This window comes from Crinia signifera, chromosome 2 (assembly GCF_055691185.1).
Source record: "Crinia signifera chromosome 2, ASM5569118v1, whole genome shotgun sequence".
NCBI lineage: Eukaryota > Metazoa > Chordata > Amphibia > Anura > Myobatrachidae > Crinia > Crinia signifera.
The window spans coordinates 152,565,671-152,579,404 of NC_139218.1; the positions used below are offsets into that span (position 1 = coordinate 152,565,671).

The following is a 13,734-nucleotide window of genomic DNA, read 5'->3' on the forward strand; positions in this document are numbered from 1 at the left end:
CAATATATGATCTACTACGTGGCCCATGCGTAAATGTTTCATGCAAATAAAATACAATTAATTTTATAGTGAGGTTGGTGGTTTGTAGTAGGATGAAAGAAGAACTGGTTCATATGTAGCCATTTTGAGAAGCTGTGCAAAACTGATCATCTTTGCCATGCTGTATCAACACATCCAGGGAAAGAAGTGTAGGGCACAAAGTCAATTTGTAACTTCAATTTTTAAAGAAACAAAACCATATACAATTCTTAACTAACAATGTATCTGAAGCAAATAACTTAATCTTTAAAATGGGACCTCATTTATCGTTTTTGCAAAAGTATGAAGGGAGAAAAAATGATTGTCAACAAAAATCACCTTTTAGAAATAATACATATAATGATTTATTGTCAACAAAAATCACCTTTTAGAAATAATACACATAATGATATGAAGATTATTTGTCATTTTGGATTTTCGCCTTCAAAGTGTGTGGCCGGTTAGCTCAGTTGGTTAGAGCGTGGTGCTAATAACGCCAAGGTCTTGGGTTCGATCCCCACACTGGCCATTTGTTTATCTTGATGACCCAACATCATTGACAACAATGGATTTAAACTTGTAGTACAGTGCTTGGAAACTAGGCTTCATCATCAGTATTGGCTATAGTGATTATCCTAGTAACTGCCTTGAATACATTGTAGATCTTTTACCATTATACTTTAAATATATAGTATTTTACACCCTATTTTTATTTTTCTTTGGACTGTAGGAAGAAATGAAAGCCCTATTACCAATGCCACACTTCAAAGCACTTTATGCTTTATGATTTTTCGGTACTTATGTAGTATCTGGGCTGCCGATTTTTTGATTGTATGCCTTAAGTTAAGGCATACAATCAGATGCGATGCGATGCGATATCGCATCGCATCGCATCGCATCCGATATCGGATGCGATGACCCGATTTTTCCATAGGAATCAATGTTAAAATGATTCCTATGGAAAAATGGGTCCTTTTCATACCCCTACTATCCAAGTGGGCATGGAGTTGGATATAAACCTGTGGCGAGCGTAGCGAGCCACCGAGCCCGAAGCGTGGCGAGCGAAGCGAGCCCCGCGAGGGGACGGTATTCGTCCCCTCGCGGGGCTCGCTTCGCTCGCCACGCTTCGGGCTCGGTGGCTCGCTACGCTCGCCACAGGTTTATATCCAACTCCATGCCCACTTGGATAGTAGGGGTATGAAAAGGACCCATTTTTCCCATTGAATTCCATGTTAAAATGGACTCAGTCCATTTTAACATTGATTCCTATGGAAAAATCGGGTCATCGCATCGCATCGCATCGCATCGAATCGCATGGTCGCATGCGATGCGATGCGATCTCCCGATCCGACCCGATTTAGAAATCGGCAGCCCAGATACTACATAAGTACCTATTTTTCTTTAAAATAGAAATGCTTTTCAATCAATATATGATCTACTACGTGGCCCATGCGTAAATGTTTCATGCAAATAAAATACAATTCATTTTATAGTGAGGTTGGTGGTTTGTAGTAGGATGAAAGAAGAACTGGTTCATATGTAGCCATTTCGAGAAGCTGTGCAAAACTGATCTTCTTTGCCATGCTGTATCAACACATCCAGGGAAAGAAGTGTAGGGCACAAAGTCAATTTGCAACTTCAATTTTTAAAGAAACAAAACCATATACAATTCTTAACTAACAATTTATCTGAAGCAAGTAACTTAATCTTTAAAATGGGACCTCATTTATCGTTTTTGCAAAAGTATGAAGGGAGAAAAAATGATTGTCAACAAAAATCACCATTTAGAAATAATACATATAATGATTTGAAGATTATTTGTCATTTTGAATTTTCACATTCAAATAGTGTGGCCGGTTAGCTCAGTTGGTTAGAGCGTGGTGCTAATAACGCCAAGGTCTTGGGTTCGATCCCCACACTGGCCATTTGTTTTTCTTGATGACCCAACATCATTGACAACAATGGATTTAAACTTGTAGTACAGTGCTTGGAAACTAGGCTTCATCATCAGTATTGGCTATAATGATTATCCCTTGTAGCTGCCTTGAATACATTGTAGATCTTTTACCATTATCCTTTAAATATATAGTATTTTACACCCTATTTTTATTTTGCTTTGGGCTGTAGGAATAAATGAAAGCCCTATTACCAATGCCACACTTCAAAGCACTTTATGCTTTATGATTTTTCTTTAAAATAGAAATGCTTTTCAATCAATATATGATCTACTACGTGGCCCATGCGTAAATGTTTCATGCAAATAAAATACAATTCATTTTATAGTGAGGTTGGTGGTTTGTAGTAGGATGAAAGAAGAACTGGTTCATATGTAGCCATTTCGAGAAGCTGTGCAAAACTGATCATCTTTGCCATGCTGTATCAACACATCCAGGGAAAGAAGTGTAGGGCACAAAGTCAATTTGTAACTTCAATTTTTAAAGAAACAAAACCATATACAATTCTTAACTAACAATGTATCTGAAGCAAATAACTTAATCTTTAAAATGGGACCTCATTTATCGTTTTTGCAAAAGTATGAAGGGAGAAAAAATGATTGTCAACAAAAATCACCTTTTAGAAATAATACATATAATGATTTGAAGATTATTTGTCATTTTGGATTTTCACATTCAAACAGTGTGGCCGGTTAGCTCAGTTGGTTAGAGCGTGGTGCTAATAACGCCAAGGTCTTGGGTTCGATCCCCACACTGGCCATTTGTTTATCTTGATGACCCAACATCATTGACAACAATGGATTTAAACTTGTAGTACAGTGCTTGGAAACTAGGCTTCATCATCAGTATTGGCTATAGTGATTATCCTAGTAACTGCCTTGAATACATTGTAGATCTTTTACCATTATACTTTAAATATATAGTATTTTACACGCTATTTTTATTTTGCTTTGGACTGTAGGAAGAAATGAAAGCCCTATTACCAATGCCACACTTCAAAGCACTTTATGCTTTATGATTTTTCTTTAAAATAGAAATGCTTTTCAATCAATATATGATCTACTACGTGGCCCATGCGTAAATGTTTCATGCAAATAAAATACAATTAATTTTATAGTGAGGTTGGTGGTTTGTAGTAGGATGAAAGAAGAACTGGTTCATATGTAGCCATTTCGAGAAGCTGTGCAAAACTGATCTTCTTTGCCATGCTGTATGAACACATCCAGGGAAAGAAGTGTAGGGCACAAAGTCAATTTGTAACTTCAATTTTTAAAGAAACAAAACCATATACAATTCTTAACTAACAATTTATCTGAAGCAAGTAACTTAATCTTTAAAATGGGACCTCAATTATCGTTTTTGCAAAAGTATGAAGGGAGAAAAAATGATTGTCAACAAAAATCACCTTTTAGAAATAATACATATATTGATTTGAAGATTATTTGTCATTTTGGATTTTCACAATCAAACAGTGTGGCCGGTTAGCTCAGTTGGTTAGAGCGTGGTGCTAATAACGCCAAGGTCTTCGGTTCGATCCCCACACTGGCCATTTGTTTTTCTTGATGACCCAACATCATTGACAACAATGGATTTAAACTTGTAGTACAGTGCTTGGAAACTAGGCTTCATCATCAGTATTGGCTATAGTGATTATCCTAGTAACTGCCTTGAATACATTGTAGATCTTTTACCATTATACTTTAAATATATAGTATTTTACACCCTATTTTTATTTTGCTTTGGTCTGTAGGAAGAAATGAAAGCCCTATTACCAATGCCACACTTCAAAGCACTTTATGCTTTATGATTTTTCTTTAAAATAGAAATGCTTTTCAATCAATATATGATCTACTACGTGGCCCATGCGTAAATGTTTCATGCAAATAAAATACAATTCATTTTATAGTGAGGTTGGTGGTTTGTAGTAGGATGAAAGAAGAACTGGTTCATATGTAGCCATTTCGAGAAGCTGTGCAAAACTGATCTTCTTTGCCATGCTGTATCAACACATCCAGGGAAAGAAGTGTAGGGCACAAAGTCAATTTGCAACTTCAATTTTTAAAGAAACAAAACCATATACAATTCTTAACTAACAATTTATCTGAAGCAAGTAACTTAATCTTTAAAATGGGACCTCATTTATCGTTTTTGCAAAAGTATGAAGGGAGAAAAAATGATTGTCAACAAAAATCACCTTTTAGAAATAATACATATAATGATTTGAAGATTATTTGTCATTTTGGATAATCACATTCAAATAGTGTGGCCGGTTAGCTCAGTTGGTTAGAGCGTGGTGCTAATAACGCCAAGGTCTTGGGTTCGATCCCCACACTGGCCATTTTTTTTTCTTGATGACCCAACATCATTGACAACAATGGATTTAAACTTGTAGTACAGTGCTTGGAAACTAGGCTTCATCATCAGTATTGGCTATAGTGATTATCCTAGTAACTGCCTTGAATACATTGTAGATCTTTTACCATTATACTTTAAAAATATAGTATTTTACACCCTATTTTTATTTTGCTTTGGACTGTAGGAAGAAATGAAAGCCCTATTACCAATGCCACACTTCAAAGCACTTTATGCTTTATGATTTTTCTTTAAAATAGAAATGCTTTTCAATCAATATATGATCTACTACGTGGCCCATGCGTAAATGTTTCATGCAAATAAAATACAATTCATTTTATAGTGAGGTTGGTGGTTTGTAGTAGGATGAAAGAAGAACTGGTTCATATGTAGCCATTTTGAGAAGCTGTGCAAAACTGATCATCTTTGCCATGCTGTATCAACACATCCAGGGAAAGAAGTGTAGGGCACAAAGTCAATTTGTAACTTCAATTTTTAAAGAAACAAAACCATATACAATTCTTAACTAACAATGTATCTGAAGCAAATAACTTAATCTTTAAAATGGGACCTCATTTATCGTTTTTGCAAAAGTATGAAGGGAGAAAAAATGATTGTCAACAAAAATCACCTTTTAGAAATAATACATATAATGATTTGAAGATTATTTGTCATTTTGGATTTTCACAATCAAACAGTGTGGCCGGTTAGCTCAGTTGGTTAGAGCGTGGTGCTAATAACGCCAAGGTCTTGGGTTCGATCCCCACACTGGCCATTTGTTTTTCTTGATGACCCAACATCATTGACAACAATGGATTTAAACTTGTAGTACAGTGCTTGGAAACTAGGCTTCATCATCAGTATTGGCTATAGTGATTATCCTAGTAACTGCCTTGAATACATTGTAGATCTTTTACCATTATTCTTTAAATATATAGTATTTTACACCCTATTTTTATTTTGCTTTGGACTGTAGGAAGAAATGAAAGCCCTATTACCAATGCCACACTTCAAAGCACTTTATGCTTTATGATTTTTCTTTAAAATAGAAATGCTTTTCAATCAATATATGATCTACTACGTGGCCCATGCGTAAATGTTTCATGCAAATAAAATACAATTAATTTTATAGTGAGGTTGGTGGTTTGTAGTAGGATGAAAGAAGAACTGGTTCATATGTAGCCATTTCGAGAAGCTGTGCAAAACTGATCTTCTTTGCCATGCTGTATCAACACATCCAGGGAAAGAAGTGTAGGGCACAAATTCAATTTGTAACTTCAATTTTTAAAGAAACAAAACCATATACAATTCTTAACTAACAATTTATCTGAAGCAAGTAACTTAATCTTTAAAATGGGACCTCAATTATCGTTTTTGCAAAAGTATGAAGGGAGAAAAAATGATTGTCAACAAAAATAACCTTTTAGAAATAATACATATATTGATTTGAAGATTATTTGTCATTTTGGATTTTCACAATCAAACAGTGTGGCCGGTTAGCTCAGTTGGTTAGAGCGTGGTGCTAATAACGCCAAGGTCTTGGGTTCGATCCCCACACTGGCCATTTGTTTTTCTTGATGACCCAACATCATTGACAACAATGGATTTAAACTTGTAGTACAGTGCTTGGAAACTAGGCTTCATCATCAAGGCTTCATCATCAGTATTGGCTATAGTGATTATCCTAGTAACTGCCTTGAATACATTGTAGATCTTTTACCATTATACTTTAAATATATAGTATTTTACACCCTATTTTTATTTTGCTTTGGACTGTAGGAAGAAATGAAAGCCCTATTACCAATGCCACACTTCAAAGCACTTTATGCTTTATGATTTTTCTTTAAAATAGAAATGCTTTTCAATCAATATATGATCTACTACGTGGCCCATGCGTAAATGTTTCATGCAAATAAAATACAATTCATTTTATAGTGAGGTTGGTGGTTTGTAGTAGGATGAAAGAAGAACTGGTTCATATGTAGCCATTTCGAGAAGCTGTGCAAAACTGATCTTCTTTGCCATGCTGTATCAACACATCCAGGGAAAGAAGTGTAGGGCACAAAGTCAATTTGCAACTTCAATTTTTAAAGAAACAAAACCATATACAATTCTTAACTAACAATTTATCTGAAGCAAGTAACTTAATCTTTAAAATGGGACCTCATTTATCGTTTTTGCAAAAGTATGAAGGGAGAAAAAATGATTGTCAACAAAAATCACCTTTTAGAAATAATACATATAATGATTTGAAGATTATTTGTCATTTTGGATTTTCACAATCAAATAGTGTGGCCGGTTAGCTCAGTTGGTTAGAGCGTGGTGCTAATAACGCCAAGGTCTTGGGTTCGATCCCCACACTGGCCATTTGTTTATCTTGATGACCCAACATTATTGACAACAATGGATTTAAACTTGTAGTACAGTGCTTGGAAACTAGGCTTCATCATCAGTATTGGCTATAGTGATTATCCCTTGTAGCTGCCTTGAATACATTGTAGATCTTTTACCATTATCCTTTAAATATATAGTATTTTACACCCTATTTTTATTTTGCTTTGGACTGTAGGAAGAAATGAAAGCCCTATTACCAATGCCACACTTCAAAGCACTTTATGCTTTATGATTTTTCTTTAAAATAGAAATGCTTTTCAATCAATATATGATCTACTACGTGGCCCATGCGTAAATGTTTCATGCAAATAAAATACAATTCATTTTATAGTGAGGTTGGTGGTTTGTAGTAGGATGAAAGAAGAACTGGTTCATATGTAGCCATTTCGAGAAGCTGTGCAAAACTGATCATCTTTGCCATGCTGTATCAACACATCCAGGGAAAGAAGTGTAGGGCACAAAGTCAATTTGTAACTTCAATTTTTAAAGAAACAAAACCATATACAATTCTTAACTAACAATGTATCTGAAGCAAATAACTTAATCTTTAAAATGGGACCTCATTTATCGTTTTTGCAAAAGTATGAAGGGAGAAAAAATGATTGTCAACAAAAATCACCTTTTAGAAATAATACATATAATGATTTGAAGATTATTTGTCATTTTGGATTTTCACATTCAAAGAGTGTGGCCGGTTAGCTCAGTTGGTTAGAGCGTGGTGCTAATAACGCCAAGGTCTTGGGTTCGATCCCCACACTGGCTATTCGTTTTTCTTGATGACCCAACATCATTGACAACAATGGATTTAAACTTGTAGTACAGTGCTTGGAAACTAGGCTTCATCATCAGTATTGGCTATAGTGATTATCCCTTGTAGCTGCCTTGAATACATTGTAGATCTTTTACCATTATCCTTTAAATATATAGTATTTTACACCCTATTTTTATTTTGCTTTGGGCTGTAGGAATAAATGAAAGCCCTATTACCAATGCCACACTTCAAAGCACTTTATGCTTTATGATTTTTCTTTAAAATAGAAATGCTTTTCAATCAATATATGATCTACTACGTGGCCCATGCGTAAATGTTTCATGCAAATAAAATACAATTCATTTTATAGTGAGGTTGGTGGTTTGTAGTAGGATGAAAGAAGAACTGGTTCATATGTAGCCATTTTGAGAAGCTGTGCAAAACTGATCATCTTTGCCATGCTGTATCAACACATCCAGGGAAAGAAGTGTAGGGCACAAAGTCAATTTGTAACTTCAATTTTTAAAGAAACAAAACCATATACAATTCTTAACTAACAATGTATCTGAAGCAAATAACTTAATCTTTAAAATGGGACCTCATTTATCGTTTTTGCAAAAGTATGAAGGGAGAAAAATGATTGTCAACAAAAATCACCTTTTAGAAATAATACATACAATGATTTATTGTCAACAAAAATCACCTTTTAGAAATAATACACATAATGATATGAAGATTATTTGTCATTTTGGATTTTCGCATTCAAAGAGTGTGGCCGGTTAGCTCAGTTGGTTAGAGCGTGGTGCTAATAACGCCAAGGTCTTGGGTTCGATCCCCACACTGGCCAATTGTTTATCTTGATGACCCAACATCATTGACAACAATGGATTTAAACTTGTAGTACAGTGCTTGGAAACTAGGCTTCATCATCAGTATTGGCTATAGTGATTATCCTAGTAACTGCCTTGAATACATTGTAGATCTTTTACCATTATACTTTAAATATATAGTATTTTACACCCTATTTTTATTTTGCTTTGGATTGTAGGAAGAAATGAAAGCACTATTACCAATGCCACACTTCAAAGCACTTTATGCTTTATGATTTTTCTTTAAAATAGAAATGCTTTTCAATCAATATATGATCTACTACGTGGCCCATGCGTAAATGTTTCATGCAAATAAAATACAATTAATTTTATAGTGAGGTTGGTGGTTTGTAGTAGGATGAAAGAAGAACTGGTTCATATGTAGCCATTTCGAGAAGCTGTGCAAAACTGATCTTCTTTGCCATGCTGTATCAACACATCCAGGGAAAGAAGTGTAGGGCACAAAGTCAATTTGTAACTTCAATTTTTAAAGAAACAAAACCATATACAATTCTTAACTAACAATTTATCTGAAGCAAGTAACTTAATCTTTAAAATGGGACCTCATTTATCGTTTTTGCAAAAGTATGAAGGGAGAAAAAATGATTGTCAACAAAAATCACCTTTTAGAAATAATACATATAATGATTTGAAGATTATTTGTCATTTTGGATTTTCAAATTCAAAGAGTGTGGCCAGTTAGCTCAGTTGGTTAGAGCGTGGTGCTAATAATGCCAAGGTCTTGGGTTCGATCCCCACACTGGCCATTTGTTTTTCTTGATGACCCAACATCATTGACAACAATGGATTTAAACTTGTAGTACAGTGCTTGGAAACTAGGCTTCATCATCAGTATTGGCTATAGTGATTATCCTAGTAACTGCCTTGAATACATTGTAGATCTTTTACCATTATACTTTAAATATATAGTATTTTACACCCTATTTTTATTTTGCTTTGGACTGTAGGAAGAAATGAAAGCCCTATTACCAATGCCACACTTTAAAGCACTTTATGCTTTATGATTTTTCTTTAAAATAGAAATGCTTTTCAATCAATATATGATCTACTACGTGGCCCATGCGTAAATGTTTCATGCAAATAAAATACAATTCATTTTATAGTGAGGTTGGTGGTTTGTAGTAGGATGAAAGAAGAACTGGTTCATATGTAGCCATTTTGAGAAGCTGTGCAAAACTGATCATCTTTGCCATGCTGTATCAACACATCCAGGGAAAGAAGTGTAGGGCACAAAGTCAATTTGTAACTTCAATTTTTAAAGAAACAAAACCATATACAATTCTTAACTAACAATGTATCTGAAGCAAGTAACTTAATCTTTAAAATGGGACCTCATTTATCGTTTTTGCAAAAGTATGAAGGGAGAAAAAATGATTGTCAACAAAAATCACCTTTTAGAAATAATACATATAATGATTTATTGTCAACAAAAATCACCTTTTAGAAATAATACACATAATGATATGAAGATTATTTGTCATTTTGGATTTTCGCATTCAAAGAGTGTGGCCGGTTAGCTCAGTTGGTTAGAGCGTGGTGCTAATAACGCCAAGGTCTTGGGTTCGATCCCCACACTGGCCATTTGTTTATCTTGATGACCCAACATCATTGACAACAATGGATTTAAACTTGTAGTACAGTGCTTGGAAACTAGGCTTCATCATCAGTATTGGCTATAGTGATTATCCTAGTAACTGCCTTGAATACATTGTAGATCTTTTACCATTATACTTTAAATATATAGTATTTTACACCCTATTTTTATTTTGCTTTGGACTGTAGGAAGAAATGAAAGCCCTATTACCAATGCCACACTTCAAAGCACTTTATGCTTTATGATTTTTCTTTAAAATAGAAATGCTTTTCAATCAATATATGATCTACTACGTGGCCCATGCGTAAATGTTTCATGCAAATAAAATACAATTCATTTTATAGTGAGGTTGGTGGTTTGTAGTAGGATGAAAGAAGAACTGGTTCATATGTAGCCATTTCGAGAAGCTGTGCAAAACTGATCTTCTTTGCCATGCTGTATCAACACATCCAGGGAAAGAAGTGTAGGGCACAAAGTCAATTTGCAACTTCAATTTTTAAAGAAACAAAACCATATACAATTCTTAACTAACAATTTATCTGAAGCAAGTAACTTAATCTTTAAAATGGGACCTCATTTATCGTTTTTGCAAAAGTATGAAGGGAGAAAAAATGATTGTCAACAAAAATCACCATTTAGAAATAATACATATAATGATTTGAAGATTATTTGTCATTTTGGATTTTCACATTCAAATAGTGTGGCCGGTTAGCTCAGTTGGTTAGAGCGTGGTGCTAATAACGCCAAGGTCTTGGGTTCGATCCCCACACTGGCCATTTGTTTTTCTTGATGACCCAACATCATTGACAACAATGGATTTAAACTTGTAGTACAGTGCTTGGAAACTAGGCTTCATCATCAGTATTGGCTATAGTGATTATCCCTTGTAGCTGCCTTGAATACATTGTAGATCTTTTACCATTATCCTTTAAATATATAATATTTTACACCCTATTTTTATTTTGCTTTGGACTGTAGGAAGAAATGAAAGCCCTATTACCAATGCCACACTTCAAAGCACTTTATGCTTTATGATTTTTCTTTAAAATAGAAATGCTTTTCAATCAATATATGATCTACTACGTGGCCCATGCGTAAATGTTTCATGCAAATAAAATACAATTCATTTTATAGTGAGGTTGGTGGTTTGTAGTAGGATGAAAGAAGAACTGGTTCATATGTAGCCATTTTGAGAAGCTGTGCAAAACTGATCATCTTTGCCATGCTGTATCAACACATCCAGGGAAAGAAGTGTAGGGCACAAAGTCAATTTGTAACTTCAATTTTTAAAGAAACAAAACCATATACAATTCTTAACTAACAATGTATCTGAAGCAAATAACTTAATCTTTAAAATGGGACCTCATTTATCGTTTTTGCAAAAGTATGAAGGGAGAAAAAATGATTGTCAACAAAAATCACCTTTTAGAAATAATACATATAATGATTTATTGTCAACAAAAATCACCTTTTAGAAATAATACACATAATGATTTGAAGATTATTTGTCATTTTGGATTTTCGCATTCAAAGAGTGTGGCCGGTTAGCTCAGTTGGTTAGAGCGTGGTGCTAATAACGCCAAGGTCTTGGGTTCGATCCCCACACTGGCCATTTGTTTATCTTGATGACCCAACATCATTGACAACAATGGATTTAAACTTGTAGTACAGTGCTTGGAAACTAGGCTTCATCATCAGTATTGGCTATAGTGATTATCCTAGTAACTGCCTTGAATACATTGTAGATCTTTTACCATTATACTTTAAATATATAGTATTTTAAACCCTATTTTTATTTTTCTTTGGACTGTAGGAAGAAATGAAAGCCCTATTACCAATGCCACACTTCAAAGCACTTTATGCTTTATGATTTTTCTTTAAAATAGAAATGCTTTTCAATCAATATATGATCTACTACGTGGCCCATGCGTAAATGTTTCATGCAAATAAAATACAATTAATTTTATAGTGAGGTTGGTGGTTTGTAGTAGGATGAAAGAAGAACTGGGTCATATGTAGCCATTTCGAGAAGCTGTGCAAAACTGATCTTCTTTGCCATGCTGTATCAACACATCCAGGGAAAGAAGTGTAGGGCACAAAGTCAATTTGCAACTTCAGTTTTTAAAGAAACAAAACCATATACAATTCTTAACTAACAATTTATCTGAAGCAAGTAACTTAATCTTTAAAATGGGACCTCATTTATCGTTTTTGCAAAAGTATGAAGGGAGAAAAAATGATTGTCAACAAAAATCACCATTTAGAAATAATACATATAATGATTTGAAGATTATTTGTCATTTTGGATTTTCACATTCAAATAGTGTGGCCGGTTAGCTCAGTTGGTTAGAGCGTGGTGAGAAAAAATGATTGTCAACAAAAATCACCTTTTAGAAATAATACATATAATGATTTGAAGATTATTTGTCATTTTGGATTTTCACAATCAAACAGTGTGGCCGGTTAGCTCAGTTGGTTAGAGCGTGGTGCTAATAACGCCAAGGTATTGGGTTCGATCCCCACACTGGCCATTTGTTTTTCTTGATGACCCAACATCATTGACAACAATGGATTTAAACTTGTAGTACAGTGCTTGGAAACTAGGCTTCATCATCAGTATTGGCTATAGTGATTATCCTAGTAACTGCCTTGAATACATTGTAGATCTTTTACCATTATACTTTAAATATATAGTATTTTACACCCTATTTTTATTTTGCTTTGGACTGTAGGAAGAAATGAAAGCCCTATTACCAATGCCACACTTCAAAGCACTTTATGCTTTATGATTTTTCTTTAAAATAGAAATGCTTTTCAATCAATATATGATCTACTACGTGGCCCATGCGTAAATGTTTCATGCAAATAAAATACAATTCATTTTATAGTGAGGTTGGTGGTTTGTAGTAGGATGAAAGAAGAACTGGTTCATATGTAGCCATTTCGAGAAGCTGTGCAAAACTGATCTTCTTTGCCATGCTGTATCAACACATCCAGGGAAAGAAGTGTAGGGCACAAAGTCAATTTGCAACTTCAATTTTTAAAGAAACAAAACCATATACAATTCTTAACTAACAATTTATCTGAAGCAAGTAACTTAATCTTTAAAATGGGACCTCATTTATCGTTTTTGCAAAAGTATGAAGGGAGAAAAAATGATTGTCAACAAAAATCACCATTTAGAAATAATACATATAATGATTTGAAGATTATTTGTCATTTTGGATTTTCACATTCAAATAGTGTGGCCGGTTAGCTCAGTTGGTTAGAGCGTGGTGCTAATAATGCCAAGGTCTTGGGTTCGATCCCCACACTGGCCATTTGTTTTTCTTGATGACCCAACATCATTGACAACAATGGATTTAAACTTGTAGTACAGTGCTTGGAAACTAGGCTTCATCATCAGTATTGGCTATAGTGATTATCCCTTGTAGCTGCCTTGAATACATTGTAGATCTTTTACCATTATCCTTTAAATATATAGTATTTTACACCCTATTTTTATTTTGCTTTGGACTGTAGGAAGAAATGAAAGCCCTATTACCAATGCCACACTTCAAAGCACTTTATGCTTTATGATTTTTCTTTAAAATAGAAATGCTTTTCAATCAATATATGATCTACTACGTGGCCCATGCGTAAATGTTTCATGCAAATAAAATACAATTCATTTTATAGTGAGGTTGGTGGTTTGTAGTAGGATGAAAGAAGAACTGGTTCATATGTAGCCATTTTGAGAAGCTGTGCAAAACTGATCATCTTTGCCATGCTGTATCAACA

The 13,734-nt window shown here is 34.3% G+C and overlaps 15 non-coding genes across 15 annotated transcripts; all 15 read left to right on the forward strand.

Annotated features, from left to right (window-relative positions):
• Window positions 1-473: 473 nt before the first annotated feature.
• TRNAI-AAU (transfer RNA isoleucine (anticodon AAU)) lies at window positions 474-547 on the forward strand. The gene has a single exon. It is a non-coding gene; the product is annotated as a tRNA-Ile (tRNA).
• A 1,322-nt stretch (window positions 548-1,869) lies between these two features.
• Window positions 1,870-1,943, forward strand: TRNAI-AAU (transfer RNA isoleucine (anticodon AAU)). Its single transcript has one exon. It is a non-coding gene; the product is annotated as a tRNA-Ile (tRNA).
• Window positions 1,944-2,659: 716 nt separating this feature from the next.
• TRNAI-AAU (transfer RNA isoleucine (anticodon AAU)) lies at window positions 2,660-2,733 on the forward strand. The gene has a single exon. It is a non-coding gene; the product is annotated as a tRNA-Ile (tRNA).
• Window positions 2,734-4,237: 1,504 nt separating this feature from the next.
• Window positions 4,238-4,311, forward strand: TRNAI-AAU (transfer RNA isoleucine (anticodon AAU)). The gene has a single exon. It is a non-coding gene; the product is annotated as a tRNA-Ile (tRNA).
• A 715-nt stretch (window positions 4,312-5,026) lies between these two features.
• TRNAI-AAU (transfer RNA isoleucine (anticodon AAU)) lies at window positions 5,027-5,100 on the forward strand. Its single transcript has one exon. It is a non-coding gene; the product is annotated as a tRNA-Ile (tRNA).
• Window positions 5,101-5,815: 715 nt separating this feature from the next.
• TRNAI-AAU (transfer RNA isoleucine (anticodon AAU)) lies at window positions 5,816-5,889 on the forward strand. The gene has a single exon. It is a non-coding gene; the product is annotated as a tRNA-Ile (tRNA).
• A 729-nt stretch (window positions 5,890-6,618) lies between these two features.
• Window positions 6,619-6,692, forward strand: TRNAI-AAU (transfer RNA isoleucine (anticodon AAU)). Its single transcript has one exon. It is a non-coding gene; the product is annotated as a tRNA-Ile (tRNA).
• Window positions 6,693-7,408: 716 nt separating this feature from the next.
• TRNAI-AAU (transfer RNA isoleucine (anticodon AAU)) lies at window positions 7,409-7,482 on the forward strand. The gene has a single exon. It is a non-coding gene; the product is annotated as a tRNA-Ile (tRNA).
• A 761-nt stretch (window positions 7,483-8,243) lies between these two features.
• Window positions 8,244-8,317, forward strand: TRNAI-AAU (transfer RNA isoleucine (anticodon AAU)). The gene has a single exon. It is a non-coding gene; the product is annotated as a tRNA-Ile (tRNA).
• A 715-nt stretch (window positions 8,318-9,032) lies between these two features.
• On the forward strand, window positions 9,033-9,106 carry TRNAI-AAU (transfer RNA isoleucine (anticodon AAU)). The gene has a single exon. It is a non-coding gene; the product is annotated as a tRNA-Ile (tRNA).
• A 761-nt stretch (window positions 9,107-9,867) lies between these two features.
• On the forward strand, window positions 9,868-9,941 carry TRNAI-AAU (transfer RNA isoleucine (anticodon AAU)). The gene has a single exon. It is a non-coding gene; the product is annotated as a tRNA-Ile (tRNA).
• A 715-nt stretch (window positions 9,942-10,656) lies between these two features.
• On the forward strand, window positions 10,657-10,730 carry TRNAI-AAU (transfer RNA isoleucine (anticodon AAU)). Its single transcript has one exon. It is a non-coding gene; the product is annotated as a tRNA-Ile (tRNA).
• A 762-nt stretch (window positions 10,731-11,492) lies between these two features.
• Window positions 11,493-11,566, forward strand: TRNAI-AAU (transfer RNA isoleucine (anticodon AAU)). Its single transcript has one exon. It is a non-coding gene; the product is annotated as a tRNA-Ile (tRNA).
• An 845-nt stretch (window positions 11,567-12,411) lies between these two features.
• On the forward strand, window positions 12,412-12,485 carry TRNAI-AAU (transfer RNA isoleucine (anticodon AAU)). Its single transcript has one exon. It is a non-coding gene; the product is annotated as a tRNA-Ile (tRNA).
• Window positions 12,486-13,200: 715 nt separating this feature from the next.
• On the forward strand, window positions 13,201-13,274 carry TRNAI-AAU (transfer RNA isoleucine (anticodon AAU)). Its single transcript has one exon. It is a non-coding gene; the product is annotated as a tRNA-Ile (tRNA).
• The last annotated feature ends 460 nt before the right edge of the window (window positions 13,275-13,734 follow it).